Consider the following 21,587-nt stretch of genomic DNA (forward strand, 5'->3'; position numbering starts at 1 on the left):
CATATGATCAATCCATGAACTCTCATTTAACTATTTAAATGGAATCCAAAATATTAATTTTTCAAATTCTTAAAAATTAAACCCATACACTTAAATTCATGGTCACAAGAATCATAAAATAAAATTGTACAATCTAAAACTATTTCTACACCCTCAAAGAAATTTATCATTAAATATTAAAATACTTAGACCCACATTTAAAATACCATTAAACTAATGTTAAGTGTTAAAACATCTAGACCCACTTTAGGGCCATTACAGGTTGGCCCCCTGCAAGTACTCTGACGTTCAAGTGAGTAAGGGAGCAGTAAAAGTGCAGTGTATCAGTAGGTTAGCAGAAAAAGCATACTTTGGCCCTGGAAAAAGCTTACTGATATAGAAGGAGGAGATGTCCTCCTGTGCACATGCATCGTGGGTCTATAGGTGATGGGACTAAATATCCGGCGCTAGCGAAGGTACCCAGATGACGGCATGGTGCCGACGAGACCTTCATTAATAAGGATGAGATCTTCCGTAAATGAGGATGGGATTTAAGGTGGGCATACGGATATCTAGAGGTGGCTGCAATGATGCTGCTTGCAGGCTGGTATAAGGTCAGGATGGCACTGTCATGGGCCAAGAGGATGGAGCCAGATTGGGCCTGAACAGTCTGTTCAAAATAATACCCATTCCATCGTTGCTCTTTGGTTATTCTACGATCTCCTTATCATATGAGCTGAATAGTTCAGCCAGCGAGCTGGGGGCCTCGCTAGGAGCGCACCTAGCTAGATCAGCGAACTGGAAACGTCACTCGGAGCTCATTTAAAGCCTACTCGGTCCAGCGATCTGAGCTCAGATTTTAACAATGTGTAAGCTTGCCCCGATGAACTCAGCTTAGGGCCTATTAGGCCTTGGGCGATTGGGTTGGCTTGCTGGGCCTTAGGCGATTGGGCCAACCTACCGAGTCGAGTCTAGCCCATAAGGAATAGTGTGAGAAATATGTCATGATTATGCCTGTGGGACCCATAAGCCATCGTGCATCCGATGGATGCAGAGCATACCATAAGTTGATTGAGCTAAAGGTATAAATCGTAGGGAAGCTCTATTGTTTCCCTCTTTACACTGCTTTAAAATTTCTTTGCTCTTGCTTTCACCTACTCAGAGGCTCTCAACGAAGCTTTTTTATCTTCAATCGTTCGAGTGTCCATATTCATCTGAGGTTTGATCTAGACTATTATGCCAGCAAGAGATTCACCAATAGGTAAGACTTTCAGGTTCTTTGTCTTTTCGTTTCATTGAGTCTTTTGTTGCTGGTTAGCCGGCGTTGGCTTTCTTGCTTTCCTGGTTCTGTTGGTGTTACCTTTTATTTCTTGCTGCACTGTCTTGAATCAATCCATTAGGCATCCTCTAGGCCTTCGGGTCTAAAGACCTTAGGGTTAGTCTTCCATGGAATACTGGGCTTGTAGCTGTAGCCCCTCCACCTTAAGCGACACCTTGTTGCAAAGCGTATGACCTTTTGAATAGATAGTACTTTTAGGGTTTTTGGTTTGCGAGCTGTAACCTAACTGTCCTTCTCTTTCTCTGTAGATGTATGATCTTGTTCAAGGGAACTCAGGTCAAAAGTGTTGCAACCACATCATAGGAGAAGACGACACATCGAACTCCAAAGACTGCCTCATGGTAGAGATGCATAACCCCAAGAGAGCGAGCTCGCGAACTGCGAAGGTCGCTGAAGGGACATCCTAGGAACCTACTATGATCATGAGTGGACTGTTGCTGTTGGAAGTGAGGGATGAGATGTTTTTAGGCAACTCCCCTCTAAGGTCAAGTTCCAAGAGGTGGGGAATTTTACTCAAGAGTTCCATCTCCCGAAGGACTACCGCGTATACATTCCCTCTCCGAGCTGCCATGCAGCCTATCCCCCAACTGGCTTTGTAGCCATTAGTCCCCAGCACCTCGATTCTGGGTTTAGGTTTCCCGTTACATCATACCTTCTCGACCTTTTAAACGAGTTCAAGCTTGCGCGTTTCCAACTAACCCCAAACTCTTATACCCAACTCACTTCCCTGACCATTCTATTTCTTAAGAATAAACTTCCTCCCCTATTACCAAAGTTGGTCAAATTTCTTTTTTCTTTTAAGAGTGCCAAGGACGGGCTGTACTACTTGGCAGCTCGTCTTTCAAAATACAAAGCCATCCTTCCCCAAGGCAGGGCAAAGGGGAAATCTAGCATGGGCGATTACAAGTCCAGTTGGTTTTTCATTTCCTACCCTTTGCTTTTGTCACTAAAAAACTTTAGTTTCGCACTGACCCCGGGTAAGGGTATTTTAGCTCGCATAGGTTCTTTTGACTTTACATAAGTGTGCTAATATCTTAATTTTGTTGTGCAGACTTTGGAAGCAGTAGATTAAGCTTGTCGGTTGAAGAGACCGAAGTGCTTAACAACCTTGTTGTTGCAAGGTCGAGTTCGAAAGATTTTCAAATAACGGATGAGCTACTTAGGGATCATTAGCTCGTGCCCCCTCTTAACACCGAGATTATAAAGGGAGAGCATATCGGGGCTCGAGGTTTGAAGCTCATTCCATCCTCCTTCCAAGTCCCTGAGATGAGCATCAACAAGGGGGAAGAAAGTCAAGCCACTAACATGGTGAACCTCAACCTTACCATGCCAAAGAAGTTGGGGGCCAGACAAGCTGCCACTCCTCCTGCGGCTTCGAGCTCTAGCTCGCGAGGAGGGAGGTCGAAACAACAATCGCAAAGGTTGCGACCTCAACAGCAGCAGCAACAACAACAACAACAGCCATAGCAGTGGCAACCCCAACAACAATAAGAACAACAACCACAATAACAACAACAACAATAGTCATGACAAGAACATCGATCCCAGCAGCGACAAGAGAAACGAGCTCTTGTTCCCCACGACCAGGGTTCAAGCGGAGCTCGCGGGAAAGAGGTCACAAGGGAAATCCAGAATGCTCCCGCTATGGGCTTAAAAAGAAAACCCGAACAGTAGTAGTAGAGGTAGGATGGTAGGGGTAAGAAGGTTAGAGTCCCCGAAAAGGAGGCAGCTCCGAAGGACATGTCAGGAGGGACCTATTTCACCACCCTATTGGACTGCCTGCCCACAATCTTGGGTGCGGGTGTCGAGCTCCTGGATAATGAGGAGATGAAAGGGATGGCCCTTTACAACTTCATTACCCGCCATAGCTTCATGGTAAGTTTCACTTTCATTTCTTATCTTCTTGGTTTTGCTTTCCTCGAGCTGACTTTTCTTATTTTACAGCTCTCCCTTGCTGCCATGAAGCTCAAAAGGCAACACCAAGACTTCGAGGCACAGTTTGATGCGATGAACACATCCCTTCAAGGCGAGATAATGAAGCTCGAGGAGGAGAAGAGGACTCAACTTACTGAGCTCCTTATTGCCCAAAAGGAGGTCGAGGGTTCCAAGATGCGGCTGAGGAAGGCTCATCAAAGAAATAAAGATCTTGATGAGGAGCTCCATCAAGCAAAGGATATGTGGGAGTCTACCAACTCCAAGCTCACTGGTGAGCTAAATAAGGCTAAAGAGGAGTTGCGAAAGGCCCAGGACAGTCTGAAGTCGACTGAGGCGAAGTTGCAGAAAACCAAGGATGAGCGAAAGCAGGTCGAGGATCGAGCTGACCAGTGCGAGCAAATGGCGAATGTGACCATCGATGAGATTAAGGTGAGTGTGGAAGGTCGGATAGCTCAAGCACTCATGAAAGCCGTGTCTAACACCTGCTCGAGGTTCCTTTACACCCTATGGTTGAACCATCATCAGATGGACTTCTCCTTCTTTGGTAAGGAGGCCATCGAGAAGGTAAAACAGTACGCGGCCAAAGCTGCTGAGAACGCCAAGGTTGCTACCCCACTGGATTTGTCTGAGGTACCCCCTTCAGCAACTCACCCCGAAGTCCAGCCAACCAAAGTTATTGAGGTCCAACCTGCTGAAGCTATTGAGGTCCAGCCAATGGAGGCTACTGAGGTCCAGCCAATGGAGACTGCTAAGGTTCAGCCCGCCGTAGCTGCTGCTCCTCCTAGCTAGGCTCATTTATGTTTTTCTCTTTTTACTTTGCTTTGTAACATAAGTATTCATTCAATGAAATGGAATATTTTTTAAACTTGTGTCTCTTGCTTTAAATTTCTTCATGAACTAAAGCCAATTAAACTTAACTTTTATCGAAGTCTTGACAAGATAATTCTTGAACTAATCTTCACGATATAACTTGATATAGGCTTCAGAAAGCTTCTATATATCAGAGTGACCTCGAAAGTATAACTTGGAAGAAGCGTTCAAGAATATAACTTGAGAATGATAAGCCTAGATAGATCCAGAGAATTTTCAGCTCACAGATTAGCAAGCTTAAAATAGGTCATCGGCAATAGGAGTAATAATCATTAATGCGTGTCCAGTAAGGTGTGATCTTCCATACTTTAGGCTAATTAAGACAACCCTTAGATAACACGTCCTTAACAAGATCATATTGAAAACCTTGCTGAGATATATGTCCAGGTAGATCATCTTACGATCTTAGTTAATATGTCATGGCTGACCAATTCATGATTGATGAGCATAATAATTGACAATCAAGATGCGTGTCCAGTAGGTCGCAAATAGCCATACTTAGGCAAGCCTTAGCTAACACGTCCCAACGAAATATCATATAAGTCATAATGAAAAGCTTGCCAAGATACATGTCCAAGTAGATCGTCCTGCAACCTTAGCTGACATACCATGGCTTGCATTTGACTATCTTGTATTACCAAGCTATATGTCTAGGCGGATCATAAGCTGACCCCAGCTAACATACCATGGTTTTTTACAAGTTTGGTTAATCAAGAGGGAATGCCCAGGTAGGTCGCAGACTATGACTTAAGTTAGGATGAAAGGACCCCCAACTAGTGAACATTTAACTTGTATAATGGAAATGGTTGCTCAATAGGTTCCAAACCATGACATTAAGTCAAGAGGAATGGTTCTCAACTCACAAACCACGACCTAGGGTGAGGACTAAGGTGAATGCTCAGATAAGCCTCAAACCATGGTACACAGGCCAAGTTGAATGGGCCCTAGCTCACAAACCATAGCCTAGGGCGAGGACTAAGGTGAATGCTCAAATAAGCCTCAAACCATGGCGTGTAGGCCAAGTTGAATGGGACCCAACTCGCAAACCATAGCCCTCATACCCTACATTATTTCCTGCATCTTATTTTTAGCAAACAAAGTGTGAATGTAATAAAATTCGATAGTAAACAAGACATATTAATATCACACAAATCGTATGTTTCAATTCATTAACAAAGTAATGTCAGTGAAAATGAGACATCAATTAATATCACACAAAGAAGAAGTGTTTGCTTATCAGAAATACGGTCTGAGGTGATCTGCATTCCAAGCTCGTGGGAGAATGGCTCCACCCATGTCGGCCAAGTGATATGCTCCATTGGTGAGGTTTTCTTTGATAATGTAAGGGCTTTCCCAGTTCGGGCCTAGTGTCTTGTCACTGGTCTTGCGAGCTCTAGGGAGAACAAGGCGCAACAAAAGGTCACCAACATTGTGGCACCGAATTTAAACCCTCCGGTTGTAATATCTTTCCACCCGTTGTTGATAGGCTGCTACCCTCATGTGAGCTAGCTCTCGTGTTTCCTCAAGTAAATCAAGGTTCATGGCCAGTGACTGGTCGTTGTTCTCAAGGTCAAAGGTGGCTCTTCGCTAACTGATCACTTCATTCTCCACCAGAATCATTACCTCAGACCCATAAACAATAAAGAAAGGAGTTTCTTCTGTAGTGGTACGAGCTGTGGTCCGATAGGCCTAGAGCACTGTTTGCAGCTCATCCACCCAAGCTCTCTTTTTGGCCTCCAACTTTGTTTTCAATATCTGCTTGATTATTTTGTTGACAGCCTCGACTTGTCCATTAGCTTGGGGGTGGTCCATGGCCATGAAGCTCTTATTGATCCCCAATGATTCGCAGAACTGGACGAACTGCTAGCTGGTAAACTGGGTTCCATTGTCTGTGACTATCTGTTGAGGAACTCCGAATCTGCAGATGATATTGCTCCATACAAACTTTTCTACCTTTGCCGGGGATATCTATGCTAGCTCATTTGCTTCCGCCCATTTGGTGAAGTAATCAATAGCTACTATAGCATGCTTGCATCTGCCGCGAGCTGTAGGAAGTGGCCTGATCAGGTCGATACCCCACATAGCGAAGGGTCACGGGCTGCTCATCTGCTGTAGCTAAGTGAGTGGAGCTCACGGTACCTTTGCAAATATTTGGCATGTGTCACACCTTTTCACTTGATTCATAGTGTCTTGCTTCATGGTAGGCCAGTAAAACCCCTGGTGGAGTGCTTTCTGAGCTAAGGATACCCCTAGTGTGACTGCCGTAGTAACTTGCATGAATTTTTATGAGAATTGCCCGTCAATCAGGCTCATTGATCCATCTCAACAATGGAGCTAATAACCCCCTTTTGCAGAGCATGTCATTGTGAATGCAGTATCTAGTTACCTAAGGTCATGTACGTCGCACTTTTAACTTGTCGCCTGATAATTTTTCTTCTTACAGATAATCAATGATGGGCCTCATCCATGAGTCCGATCTCAACTCAATTGTCAACATCTCATGTTGTCCTTCCATGCTTAGTGTTGCTAGGAACTCCATGGGAATGGCTCCCAAGGAGTCTGCATCTCGAGCTGACGCTAAGTGAGCAAGGGCATCGACGTGCAAATTCTGGCTCCTTGGCACTTGATTCAACTCGCACTCCTCAAAGAGGCGAATCAAATCTTGGACTTTCTGGAGGTAGGCTATCATCTTTGGCCCTTTACCTGATATTCCCCTCATATTTGACATACTACGAGTTGAGAGTCATTAAAAACTGTTAGTCGTTCTGCCTTTACTTCTTTTGCTAAACGAAGTCCTGCCAACAGTGCCTCGTACTCAGCCTCATTGTTGGTCGTCTTAAAGCCGAACCTTAATGCATAGGGGATTTTATGTCCCTCCAGACTTATCAAAAGTACACCAGCTCCAGCTCCATGCTCACTGGAAGACCCATCTACATATAATTCTCAGGTTAGACTCCCTGAAGATTCGAGCTCCTCCTCTGCAGGACTTGTGAATTCTGCAACAAAATCTGCCAGCACCTGCCCTTTTATAGCCGACCTCGATTTGTACTTTATATTGAATTGAGCGATCTCAATGGCCCACTTGAGTAAATGACCGGATGAGTTAGGTTTTTGCAGAACCTGCTTTAGCGGGTACTTAGTCAATACGTCAATCCAATGGGCCTAGAAATATGGGCGTAGTTTCCTTGATACAACCACTAGGCAATAGGTGAGCTTCTCCATGGGAGTGTATCTTGTCTCAACATCTATTAGCTTGTGGCTCACATAATACATCGGGTATCGCACCCGGTCTTCTTCTCATACCAGCACCACACTGATAGCATAATTTGATACCCCCAAATAGATGATCAACTCCTCTCATTCCTTTGGTTTTGACATGAGGGGAGTCCGTCCCATATATTCCTTCAGTTGTTGGAAGGTGACTTTGCATTCCTCCGTCCATAGGAAATTTTTTACCTGCTTTAAGACATTAAGGAAGGGAATGGATTTATCAGAAGCTTTGGTGACAAATCTGCTGAGGGCAGTGATCTAGCCGTTAAGGCTTTGCACTTCCTTTATCTTGGTAGGCGATCTCATCTCAAACAACGCTCGGATCTTCTCGGGGTTGGCCTCAATACCCCTTTCATTCACCATGAAGCCCAAGAATTTCCCAGAAGCTACATCGAATGAGCACTTGAGTGGATTCAGCCTCATCTGGTACTTTCTCAGAATCCGAAATGGCTCCTCCAAGTAATGGATATGGTCAACAACTTGCTTGGATTTTACCAGCATGTCATCTACCTATACTTCCATGGTTTTCTCGATCAAGTCGTCGAACATCATATTAACCAGACGCTAGTAGGTGGCCCCCAGATTCTTCAGCCCAAAAGGCATTACCTTGTAACAGTACATCCCTCGATCTGTAACAAATGATGTATACTTTTCATCTTAAGGGTTCATAGGAATCTAGTTGTACCCTGAATAAGCATCCATGAAGCTGAGAAGCTAATAACCAGCCGTTGCATCCACGAGCTGGTCTATTTTAGGGAGAGGAACGCTGTCCTTTGGGTATGCTTTATTTAGGTCTGTAAAATCAACGCATGTCCTCCACTTCCCATTTTTCTTCTTGACAAGGACTAGGTTCGCCACCCAAATCGAATAACGAGCCTCCCTAATAAACTTGTTGGCCAAGAGTTTGTCCACTTCTTCTTTTAGGGCCGCGTAATGCTCCGTAGTCATGCGCCTCCTCTTTTAGAGGACTGGCCTATGGTTGGGGTTGATATTAAGTTGTTGTAGCATCACATTCGGGTCTATCCCCCCCATATCTTCATGGTTCCAGGTGAACACATCTAGATTTATTTTAAGAAAATCAATCAGTAGGGGCCTTACCTCAGGGGTGAGGCCTTTGCCCAACTTGAGACACCTTTCAGTCTCGATGTCACTAACCATAATGTCTTCCAGCTTGCCTACCGGGCTGACAGCTTGGTCATAGTCCACCTCGTGCGAATCCAGGTCGCGATTGATTCCCTTTTTATTGATGATTTGTGCCTCCCCTCTAAAGACAATATTGACTTTCTTTCTTGTGAGCCCCATTTTCAATGCCTCTTTATAGCAGCGCCTTGCCTAATATTGCTCACCCCAGAGGAGTTATCAATGATTAGGAAGTCCGCCATTACCGTGGCCTGACAATTCTAATCCCCAACCGTAAGTGAGAGCCTGATGCATCTCATCGGAATCACTGCGTCACTGGTGAAACCATAGAGTGGCTCTGGGGACACTACCAACTGAACTGATCCCAGGCCCATTTGGTCAAAGCATCCCCTATATGTTCACCAAGCTTCCCGTATCTATCATAATTCTTCGTACCTCCATGTTGTCAATTCAAGCTTAAACCACAAAGGCATCATTATGCGGCCAATGCATGTCCCCGGAATCTTTCTTAGTGAAAACAACATCGTCTGAGGCCACTCTGTCTTTCTTGGATGGTCCTTATGGTTTTCCATATCCAGTGAGCAGACATTGACCAGCCTCCCGAACATAGCATTCGTGGGATCTATTAGAAGTCCCTGCAATATGAGGCCCTCCATGAATGGAAAAAATAGTTCTTATCGCAGGTGTTCAGTCCTGCTCAGGATCCTGATGAGGACCTAATTGGGTTAGCTGCTAGGGTTGCTGCTCCATTGTCCATACCACATAATCACGCAGGCGACCCTTCCTGATTAGATCTTCAATCGTGTCTTTTAATGCCTAACATTCGGAAGTGATGTGTCCTGCCTCATTGTGCTAAGCGCATAACTTATCTTTGTTTCTGAATTTGTTGGGGTTCTTTATGGGGTTAGGCCCCCCAAAGTCTTCCTTATTCCTCTTAGTGGTGAAAATCCTATCTTGAGCGTCAGATAGGACACTATAATTCTCATATCGACCTTGGTGTAGAGGTCGCTCTCCCCGCTCGCTCCTTGCTTTCTTAGTGACCTGATCATTGGTACTCCACCCTTGGTCTCCCTTATAATTGTCACTGTTACCTTTCTTTTTGTTCTGGTTGGTGCCTTCAACTCTATCTTTTTGGTTGCTTGGCTTTTTCGAACCAAAAGTTTCCTCCCAGCTGACCTCCTTCACAACTCACTCGTAGAATTCGCCCAGGTCCCTTATAGGGGACTTATAGATGCTCTCGTAGAGCTTCCCATCCTTCTGAAGTGCAGCAGATAGTGCGGTCAAGACGCTTTCATCCAATGGGTTTTCCACATTATTGACTTCGTGCCTAAACCTCTCTATGTAATCCTTTAAGGATTCGCTGGATCGCTGGAACACTGTAGTGAGGTGACATGTTGGGGCAAGCTGCCTTTAAATCGATCTGTACTGGTTGATAAACTTCCTCTAACACTCTTCCCAGGTACAGATACTGCAAGGATGGAGACTTCTTAACCAGGCCCGAGGTAAGTCTCCTAGGGTCGCGGGGAAGGCTCGGCACTTTGCCAATGAGCTAAAAGTTTGAAGGTCCATCTGGACGTTAAAAAACATCCAGGTGGTCATACAGGTTGCCATCTCCATTATACTGAGGGATGATGGGGACCTTAAATCTATGGGGGAGAGGCTCCAGCTCGATTTCCCTAGAGAATTGGGTTCTTTCTTCGCAGCCATCCCTTCGGCCATGCGTCCCTCTTCTCGCCTCCAACTGTTGGATCCTCCATAGTAGTTTCTCCACTGTAGGGTCTTGATCCATGGATCGTCTGATGAGAGATCGCCTCTCCCATGTGATCTCTTGTTTTGCTAAGTAAGAATCTCGTGGGAGAGGTCATCTCCTATTTTTAGGATCTGGCTAGTTACGATGGGTGGCGCGACTCTAACTGACTCTAACCGAGCTATTCCCTCGGCGTGGATCTCTGCGTCGCCGACTTTCTTCATGAACCTCTTCATGGTCATCTCCATAAGGATTCACCCCTATCCTCCGGTTAGTGGGGTACACATCCAGTTCATTATCATAGCATTGTCGTTCCTCCGTTCTCTGATACAGCAAATTTGAGGAATGTACTGATCCAGCTCATTGCAGTGCTCTTCTAGCTTCTCTTTCATCGGGGGAAAGTCTTGCACCCGAGGACTGAGGGGCACCTATGGGTGGCATGACCTCTGCCTACATCTGGAATGCTTGGACCTGGGTTTGGGCCAAAGCCCTAATCGCATCAGCAAGCTGCATGACAGTACTCTCCAATTCTTCTTGATGTTGTTGCCAGGCCTGCACTGCCTCTAACTCGAGGGTAGGGGCTACAGATTGGCAGGGAATCCATGCAGGGATGCCAGAGGTGACTCCAACTAGTGGGGGTACAGAAGTAGTTGCAGTAGCTACGACCATTCCCCTGATTAGTGGAACTTTTGGCATTTGAAGAGTATGGTTTGCGGGTTAATTAGTCATCACTTCAAAACTTCTCGTGTTTCTCACTCTCAGCATTGATATTGATTAGAGCGGGCCCTCCTTCTAGTGCCAAGATGTCAACATTCAGAATTGGTCAACTGTGATTCGTTGGTCCGCACTGATGAAATGAATAAGGAAAGAGAGAAAGGAAATAAAACGCCAAGGAGTGTTAAATAATTCGGTCCATGTTCCTCCGGCCGGTGGCCCCCTCCAAGTACTACAACGTTCGAGTAAGGGAGTAGCAAAAATGCAGCGTATCAGTAGGTTAGCAGAAAAAGCATACCTTGGCCCAGGAAAGAGCTTACTGATATAAAAGGAGGAGATGTCCTCCTATGCACATGCATTGTGCGTCTACATGTGATGGGATTGAATATCCGGCACTAGCGGAGGTACCCAGATGGCGGCATGGTGCCGATGAGACCTTCATTAATGTGGATAGGATCTGTCATTAATGAGGATAGAATCTGCCATAAATGAGGATGGGATTTAAGGTGGGTGTACAAATATCCAAAGGTGGCTGCAATGATGCTGCTTGCAGACTGGTATAAGGCTAGGATGGGACTGGCATGGGCTAAGAGGATGGAGCTAGATTGGGTCTGAACGGCATATTCAGAATAACTCCCATTCCATCGCTGCTCTTTGGTTATTCAGTAGTCTCCTTATCATGCGAGCTGAATAGTTCAGCTAGCGAGATAGGGGCCTCACTGGGAGCGCACTTGGCTAGATCAGCGAACTGGAAACATCACTCGGAGCTCACTAGAAGTATCGCTGGGAGCTCGTTTAAAGCCTACCCGGTCCCACAATCTGAGATTGGGTTTTAGCGATGTGTAAGCTTGTCCCAACAAACTCAACTTGGGGCCACTGGGTCTTGGGCGATTGGGCTGGCTTGCTGGGCCTTAGGCGATTGGGTCAGCCTGCCGAGTCGAGTCTAACCTATTAGGACTAGTGCGAGAAATATGTATAACAATTTATATTTTATTCTTGTAATAGGAAAAAATGTTGCAAGATTCACGAACTTTAAAATGTATATATTTCTTAATAATTTATTAGTATTAAATAGTTCTAATTTATTAAATAATCAAATTTATTAAATAAAATGTCATTAAAAAATTATTCTCAAAATTTCAAATAGAACGTGTTTTCTATTTTTTTTTGTTTTGAGAAACAATTTTTCAGAATGACAAACATAATGCGTTTTCTACAAACAAACTATTAAAATAGAAAATTAAAAATAAATTCAAAACTCAAAATAAAAAATTAAAACTTAAAGAGAACGTAGCCTAGTACATTTCAAAACATTTTGGCTTCGTTTCATTTCCACTTAACACTTTTCTATTGTAGCGCACAAAAAAATAAAGACCCATAATCAAACTGACTTGGATGCTAAAAAATCAATTAAAGTTGGGTCTTGAATTCATATTTACATAACTAAATATGAAGTTCGATCAAGATAGTATTTGCATGTTGATGTGTCATAGGTAAAAGATCATTAAAAGATTAAAACAGTTTAAAAGTTCAAAATAATTTTTTTAGATAAAAATGTGTAATTTTCCCCTAATCATGACGGGGTCCCACATAACGTGTAAACTAAATAATTTTGACATTAGAAAATCCCTCTAAGAGTCATATGAAAATTATAAACATTATGCATAGAGAATTTTAATTATAAAAATGTCTCAAAAATTAAGATAAATGTTATTCATAAAAATTCTAATCTAGTAAATTTTAGAATGTTAAAACAGACATTATCTATAAGAATCCTAATTCTAGGAGATTTAGGAAAACTCCATGTTCCTCTATAAATAAACAAAAACTCATTTTAGAAAATGTACATATTTGATACTAGTTTTAATATGGCCTTTAAATCTTCAGTGTCTGACTTAAGATTCAGAGTTTCTATGCGGGGATTTTCCTCCCCCCCCCCCCCCCTTTTTGATTGCAATTAATTGTGCACATACCAAACTCACTCTCACTCGCTTTCAAGCCATTCCATGCAGGCATTAAGACATCCCATGTGAGAAGCATGTACCAAGGCTTAATACCCAAGTAAGTGCCACCCCAGCCACAAGCCATGTCGAGGCTAATAACCTGAGAGACTCTTGGGTCTCTCAGCTATAACCGAGAGGGATGCCACCCCAAACAAGCCATACCCAACCACAAATCATGCAGCCATTGAGCCATGAAATTTGGTCAAAGACTCTTTAAGATGCCCATCAAGAAACACAGGTCACATGCCACCTGTCAACCTTTCTCTCTCTCTCTCTCTCTCTCTCTCTAAATAGGAGATTCGCCTCCTTATTCAAGGTACGCTGATAACAACACTTAAAGCTCTCTTCGTACTCTCAACTGGTTTAAAGGCCAACTTAAGTATCAGATGGGATAACCTCACCCACACCCCTAATTTGTGTCTTTGTCAACAACTCTTTCGTCAACTCTACTATCGCTTTGAGACTTTCTTGTCACCCCTAACTTGTTAGGGTCATTACCCAACTTGTTGAGTCACTCAGACTCATACCCACCTTGTTGAGTCACTCGGTTTAGAAGACTCACACCTAACTCGTTAGGTCACTCACATCTCACCCGCATTATAAATTTATTATTGTAGTTGAGCAACAACAATTGGCACCATCTGTGGGAAAATATTAAAAAGTCAAGAAACACTCATTTGCAATGGCTCAGATAAGAAGCAACCAAAAGACCCTCCCACGTGATGCTGAGACTCACTCAACTAGGCAGGAGACTCATTCCTGCACCTAAGTAGCTTACTTACCTAGGTGAGAGACCCCCTCTTTCCTTCAAGGCACCCACTTGCATGAGACTCATCCACATCTATGAGACTCTCAGCATCGAGTAGGGACTCATCTTCAAGTCTCACACTTACATGTCTCACAAGAGAATCTCTCTTATATCCCACAAGAGACCTACCCCTCTGGTCACCCTGGTTCATTTGAGCAAATTGTGCCTATGGTCCCTCAAGCGAAGTATAAGGCCCTACAACAACAACGTATGGAAAGGATGATAGGTTTGAAATGCTATGGCACACACCAAGAGGGGGGTGAATTGGTATATAAAAATTCATTTTGTTTAAAAATTCTTTTGATATGAAGGAGATGTCGTCTATGAAGACCACGTCTTCGTTAAACCTCAAGACCTTGAAATGGCATGATGAGGTATCAATAGTATAAAGATAATTTCGTCTTGACAATGGAGAACACAAGATTGAAAAATATGAAATCTTTTTCAATGAAAGGTTAAATATATGAATGAAGTGAGGAATATAGAGATGCTTGGAAAGATAAATAAACAAAGAACACAAGCACAAGAGAACACAAAGGATTTATAGTGGTTCGGCTTAAGCCAAGCCTGGTCCACTACCTTAGCTCCTCACTAAGGATTTTGCAAACAATCCACTAAAATATCCTACTTAACCAAGTAGGTCCTCTAGTCTAAGACTAGGAAATTACAAACCTCTTACTTATATAAGCAAGCCCTCTAGCACCTAGCTAGGTATTACAACTCATTGCTTCAAAAAGCAAGTCCTCTAGCACAACAAGCTAGGAAATACAAAATTTCAACAATAAGAGAGAATCTAAGAGATGAATATCTTACTTACAAGATCTCTCAAAATGATACAAGGCTTGAAACAAATAAATACAAATGAAGATCAAAGCCTTTTGAGAGAAAAGTTGAAGCACAAATGCAAATCGAGACGTATGAAATAATCCTTAAGCTCACTTCACTTCATTCCCATCCATTAGCCTTCTCTAGATCATCCATGACTTCTATTTATAGGCATCCCAAAAGATTTAAGAGAAAACTAGCCATTTGTGACCGTTGAAATTTGAAAAACTAGTCGTTGGAGGCTTTCTGCGAACAGATTTATTGACATATGAGGTGGGTTAGTCTACAGTTGCTAATTAAAATAAAGACTTAGTCGACAGATGCAAATCATCTGTTCTGTTAGTCAACAAAATAAGAGAGTTAGTAAATAGAGTGAAGGCATTAGTCGATAGATGCAATGACTTAGTCGACATATTGAAGGGTTAGTCAACAGATTGAAAGCATGTAATTGACAGTTTGAAGGGTTAGTCAATAGATTGAAAGCATGTAGTCGACAGTTCACATTACAACATATTTACCTTTAATTTATATTTTACCTTCCATTTACTTTAATACATAAATGTAAATAAGAAAATACCCCCCATTTGGATTCAATAAAAATATTTAAAAAATCAAAATCCATAACAATAAGAAAATAGAATTTTGATTTTAGTATAAACTTGGGATTCAACAATTTTACCACTCTCAAAATACATACCTTCTATTTATTGAAAAATTCATTAAAAATCATTTTAACAACAATGAATACTATCTATCAAAATACTGGGAGATAGTTTTTAAAATGAAAATATTTTATTATATGTCTCCTTATAATGTGCTAATCTTCTAGACTTAGAGAAATAACATTTCTTAGTTCATTTTGATACACAAAATACTATAATACTTATTTTTGCTAATCTCCAACTAATATAGAAAATCATAGATCATTTTGTTTTTCATATTCTTGACAACTCATAATCTCCAACAAATCATATTCTTGACAAATGACTTATGGAATAAATTGATTTTATTTTTCATCATCAAAACCAAACATAAGAGTAAAATATCAATCTCTCCCTTTTTAATGATGACAAAAACCTTTTCTTTTTCATAATCAATTTTCAACAGATATCTCTCCCCCTTTTTTGTCTTAAATTAAAAAGGTTTGTTTCAAAAAATGAAAGCTGAATACTCTCCCATAAATAGAAAAAATTTTGAAATGATTTTGAGGTAGTAAACAATGTTTCTGAGATAACATAATGCTTTAGAAAAAGTTTTACAATGTTTCTAATATGACTAGAAATAAATCATTGATGATATGAACATATAATGTACATTATTCCAAAAGAATTAATGGAAGATAAATACTCCCCCTTAAACCAACAATTAAAAACAATTGAGTTTGAGGAATACTTACATTAAGTTTCTTTAGTACTAACTCCCCTTTAAGATAACATAACTAACATCACGAAGGAATCAAAATTGATAAGCACACACTTCATACATATGTGTTATTCATGAGTGGTCATAATAATCTCAAAATAGTTCAAAACATTTGATATCACATCCCATACTCATGATCATATAAGAGTAAAATATCAAAGGATGCAAGCACTTTGAGAAATGGTTGGGATGTTGCAAAACATGGTCCCTCGTAGTGTATGGCCATTAACCTTAAGGAAGTTTGTGCCTGAAACAACTCTAATGCAAGAGGCTCTAAAAAAGGTGTTGAAAGATGATTCTTACCAAGAAGCTACTCCAGAGACTCACTCAAGGCCTTTCATTCAAAGGACGGGTTCTTGGGATTCCCTTCCTCACCAAGTTCGAAACCAAGAAAGAGAGAAGAATCAATGAAGACTAAGAAATGAAAAGGCAAAGCCCCTAAAAAGGAAAACACCTTGAGACTATGGTGAGCACGAGGAAAAATGATGAAATCGATAACCTCTTGGTGTTCAACACTTGAGAAACTACCTACATGAGGAGAATGATCAAAAAGGTGCTGGAACATAAAAGATTGTTGCCCACCTTAGAAGATCTGAGTCGAAGAAGAATCCGATTTTTCTTAGTCATAACGGATAAACCCTTACCAAGAAAATTTAAAATGTCGCAACTATCTCCATACTCGAGTAGAGGCAACCCTCATGATCACATTTAGAACTATGAGTCCCTGATGCAATCATGTGTTAGGTTTTTCCTCTAACCTTGACAAATCATGCCCATGCTTAGTATAATGGTCCTACTGAGGGACCCATCTCTTATTTTAGACCAATTGAGGGTAGAATTCATAAAGGCCTTCATTGTTAACAGCCATAGAAAAAAATGACTATACATATTTGCTCAGTATCCGACAAACCCTACGACATTGGAAGATTTATTTATTAGAGCCAACAAATATATATTACAAGCTAAAGTAATGCAAACAATTGTAGGAAACACAAATAAGGACAAGAAGAGAAAAGAAAAAGACTCGGTTGAGGAGACAAGCTAGAGGAAAGAAAAGGCCAAAAGACATGATGGTACTCCTCGGCTCCAATTTAAAGATTACACCTCACTCATAGATTCACGCTCCATTATTTTGGAAGTTATTGAAGGATCAAGTCTCTTATTGAACTCTCCAAGAAGACTAACAAGCCTATGAGGAGGAAAAATGGCACATTCTGCCAATTCCACAATACCCATGCCCACTCTACAGAAGAATGCTAATGCTTAATGAATCAAATAGGCTCAGATTAGAGAATGGGACCTAGTGAAATTTGTGGATACAGAAGCTCGAAAAGAAGAACAAACTGACTATCTTGGAGGTTAGTGGCGTAATTTAAGGTGAGATAAGCAGTAAAAAAACATAAGCTTCCTTGAAAAAACATGCTTTATCGCTCAAAGGCCAAAAGACTGTTGTTGTACTTTTTGTATATTAATTTTGATGATGAAAAACATATATTGGTTTAATCTCTAAGTCATGAGTCAAGACAATGGTTTTCAACATATATCAATTTCAAGTATCAAGATTTCAAAACCCTGTTTTGACTAAATCTAGGAGGTTAGCACCTTATAAGGAGACATATAAGAAAATATTTTCTTTTTAGAAAACTATCTCCCAGTATTTTGATATCTAACATTCATTAGTGATAAAATGATTTTTATTGAATTTTTCATTAAATAGAAAGTATATATTTTGGAGGTGGTTAAATCGCAAAATCCTAAGTTTATACTAAAACCCAAAATCTACTTTCTTATTGTTTTGGATTTTGATTTTCTAGATATTTTTATTGAATCCAAATAAGGGGTACTTTCTTATTTACATTTATATATTAAAGTAAATGGAAGGTAAAATATAAATAAAATAAAACGTGGACATTTTCTTAAACTAAAGAAATATAAATAAGTTGTGATGTATACATGCTGTGGATTGTGCTTTCAAGAAAATCATTCTGAAATCTATCATGTTTCTATGCATGTTTCGAAACCTCTTTGAAAAGGTTTTCAATGTTTACAAGCGTATATGCTATTTCAAAACAGCTATGTATTAACATTTGTTTCAGGTTTTGGACTATGTTTCGAAACCTATATATCATGTTTCGAAACCACATTTCTAGAGAGGTATGTTTCGAAACATATATATCATGTTTTGAAACCTATGTCTCTGTCAGCAGAGATCCGAGATGCTTTTTGCTTTGCATTTTAATATTTATCTAAATGCTTCTCAAAACATTTTTTAATGCATTCTCCATGATTTGCAAAATTCAAATTCAAATTTGAAGTGGAGATCATTATTATATGTTAGTGGGGAATAGATTATGTCTCCCACTCAATGCTGTCTCTAAGTGCAAGTATAGCTGGAAAGGCTGTATGTTTAGAAACATGTGGAGTATGTTTCGAAACCTATGTGTAAAATTGTGATGTTTCGAAACCTGTTAAGTATGTTTCAAAATCTACTTTTCTGTCTTATCTCTAACGGCTATAAACGGTCAGATTTCGATCTCTTGGTATAAATAGCAAGTATTTGAAGACAAGAATAGATTAATAGAGAGACAACAAGCAACAACAAGAGAGCACACACAAGTGGAGATCAAAACGTTTATTCAAGCTTTCAAAGAAGATCCATACATATAATCCTTGATGTGTATTGTGGTGTAAAAAGGATAAGCAAGCTGAAATTCAAAGTCTTATCCTTCTAGCTCTCATCACCTCAAACCAAGAGGTTTGTGCAGCCATTGGTAAGGTATTTCATTGCTATAAATTTATTGGACTGTAAAGATAAAATTCTATTTATCTTGTTAATGTTGTAAGGTTTGAGTTTAGCCTTAAAACTCATTATGGTGTAAAGGTTTGAGTTGAGCATAAAACTCATTGTGTCAAAGGTTTAAGTTTAGCCTTAAAAGTCACTTGGTGCTAGGTTTGAGTTGAGCCCGTAAAAACTCACTTTGTAAGGTTTTAGGGTGAACCGTGGTAAAACCCTTGTTGTGGTTGATCACTAAGTAAAAGTGATTGGGATTGAAAAATCTTTCAAGTGGATAAGGTTGAAGGTAGTGGACTAGGCGGGGTGCCGAACCACTATATATCTTGTGTGCAAGTGTTCTTTAGTTTTCGCTTATCATTATTCCCTATTGCATATGCTTTCATAAACTTTGTTATCAAAGTCTAAAACAGTTTTTCTTGAGCATAAAATTATACATATTCATATAAGCATATCTTTGATATACAAACATATCTTTGGTATACTCTTACTTATGTAAATCATCTTTGCCAAATATCATTGTTTTGAAATACAAGCTAAAAGATTTCAAATCAAGCAAAATAGAAAAGTGCATTTCAAAACATACAATCTATATTTTGAAACTAGCAAAACAGTGAGGTATATTTCGAAACATATATAGTAGATTTCGAAACCTACTTAACAGAAAAGTTTATTTCGAAACATATACCCTATATTTCAAAACATAGTATTCTTCCATCAACCATTGTTTTAATTATTGAAAAATTTATACGAATCCCAATTCACCCCCCCTCTTGGGATATATTTGCCATCATTAGGACCAACAAAGACCAAAAAAGAATTCTTAGACTGAGGGCCCTAATGTACATCTATCCATCCAAATGAATTTGTCCCACATCCAAATGAATTTCATGAAAGTTAATCAAATTATGATGATTTTTGCCTAAATTTTGGATGCTATAGTCCCCTCATCCAAATGAATTTTCCTATCATCCGAAGGTGCTAGAAATCATCCGAATGTGCCTCTCAAATTTGTGGTTTACTATAGCGAATCTGACCATGCTTCATTCTTTTAGGTATATCTCCTTGTGATGATATCCGATTTAAGATCCGTTTGATGCATTAGAAACTAGACTACATAGGCTTTGATTTGATGTATTATTCAAATGATTTGGTTACGTTTTGAGCCTATAACTACCCAATTAATTTCTACTAAGAAATTCGTAGCTTACTATTTTGGTATAATCTGACCACATGGTATTCTTTGGCCTATAACTTTCTGTTCCCATCTCTGACTTGAGATCCTTTTGTTGAGATATAGAATAGACATCCTATTCTTTGTTTTGATATATTACCAGCATTATTTGGCTTCATATTGAGTCTATAATGGCCCCATCAATCTTGGCCAAAAATCTAGAATTACTATGTTTTGAATTCTGCATTGTTGTAGTTTTTGTGGAATAACTTTTGGTGGATAATTCCAACTGTGAATCCGTTTGTTGTTCCCGAAAACTAGAGTTCTTGAACGTAAATTTCAAAATATTTTTTGGGGCAACTGATCAAATATGGAACCCGAGTCAATTATTTGAAATCACCCAAAAATTTGAAAATTTAAGGAATCCTTGATATGTAATTCTTTTTGGGTTGCCCATTCTTTCTTATAGTTGAGCTATGAGCATGAATGCAAGTAAATGCATACTGGCCAGTTAAATGAATTCAAAGAAATTATATGATGAGAAAAATAGCATATTAAATCTATAATACTCCTCAAAAGGTGAATCAAGATTTAACCGTAAATAGCATCTCCCAAAATTATTTCAGTGAAATAAATGGTGTTATAAATTGCATCATGAATGTGGTAAATACTATAAAATAAGATATGTTGGATTTATCTGATGATGGTGAAAGAATCGGTATGGGTGAATGGTATTGAAAGTATTTATATTAGGAAAAGAAGGATTTAAATGCATGTGGTTGGAAAATGCATACATGTACATATGTATATATATCTTGCGCACCTATTATTTTGCGCAGAGGGAAAGGAAACCCTAGAGCACCTGGCACAGGACGAGGTGGCCATAGCCCGGCAGGTTGGCTCATATTTATTTGTGAAATTCTATTTACATGATACACTTTTGCATGTGTTGATTGATGGCTTGCAAACCTGCGAGATTTGATACTGACATTTAATTTATATGCACATTTGCATAGTGGCACATGGTAGCATGATGCGTTTAAATTAGAATTGATAAAGTGATAAACTATGGATCTTATACATAACTGTTGAGTCCTTGATTACTCTTTTTGGTGTCACCATGTTCTTGGATCCTATTCATTGTTCATTGTTTCTCGAACATGGTGAGCCTTGTAGCTTACTTGATTTTCTTTGCCATTCCAAGTAAAGGAAAGGCTATTATTGGGGGTGAGTCCAATGGGACTAAGGCCCAGGGATAACGATGTACGAAGACGCATCCTACCTTGAAAATTCTTAGTTGCATTTTGGTGAGACTTATAATAAAATGATTTTTATTTGGTTAATTCACACTAGAACCTCTTATTTATTTTGTATGGCCTTCGAGCCTAGACTTATGAGGTATCGAAAATGTAACTAAATCTTACTTAAGTTTTCATTGCTAGTAATGAAATGAATTGTTTGTTTTAATATGGTCTTGTTTTATATCATCACTATAACGACCTCCTTTCGAATATCCTATGCTAGCGGGAATATTCGAAAGTGTGCCCTTACAATTGTAGTTCCTTAAGAA

Source organism: Diospyros lotus, chromosome 4 (assembly GCF_014633365.1).
Source record: "Diospyros lotus cultivar Yz01 chromosome 4, ASM1463336v1, whole genome shotgun sequence".
NCBI lineage: Eukaryota > Viridiplantae > Streptophyta > Magnoliopsida > Ericales > Ebenaceae > Diospyros > Diospyros lotus.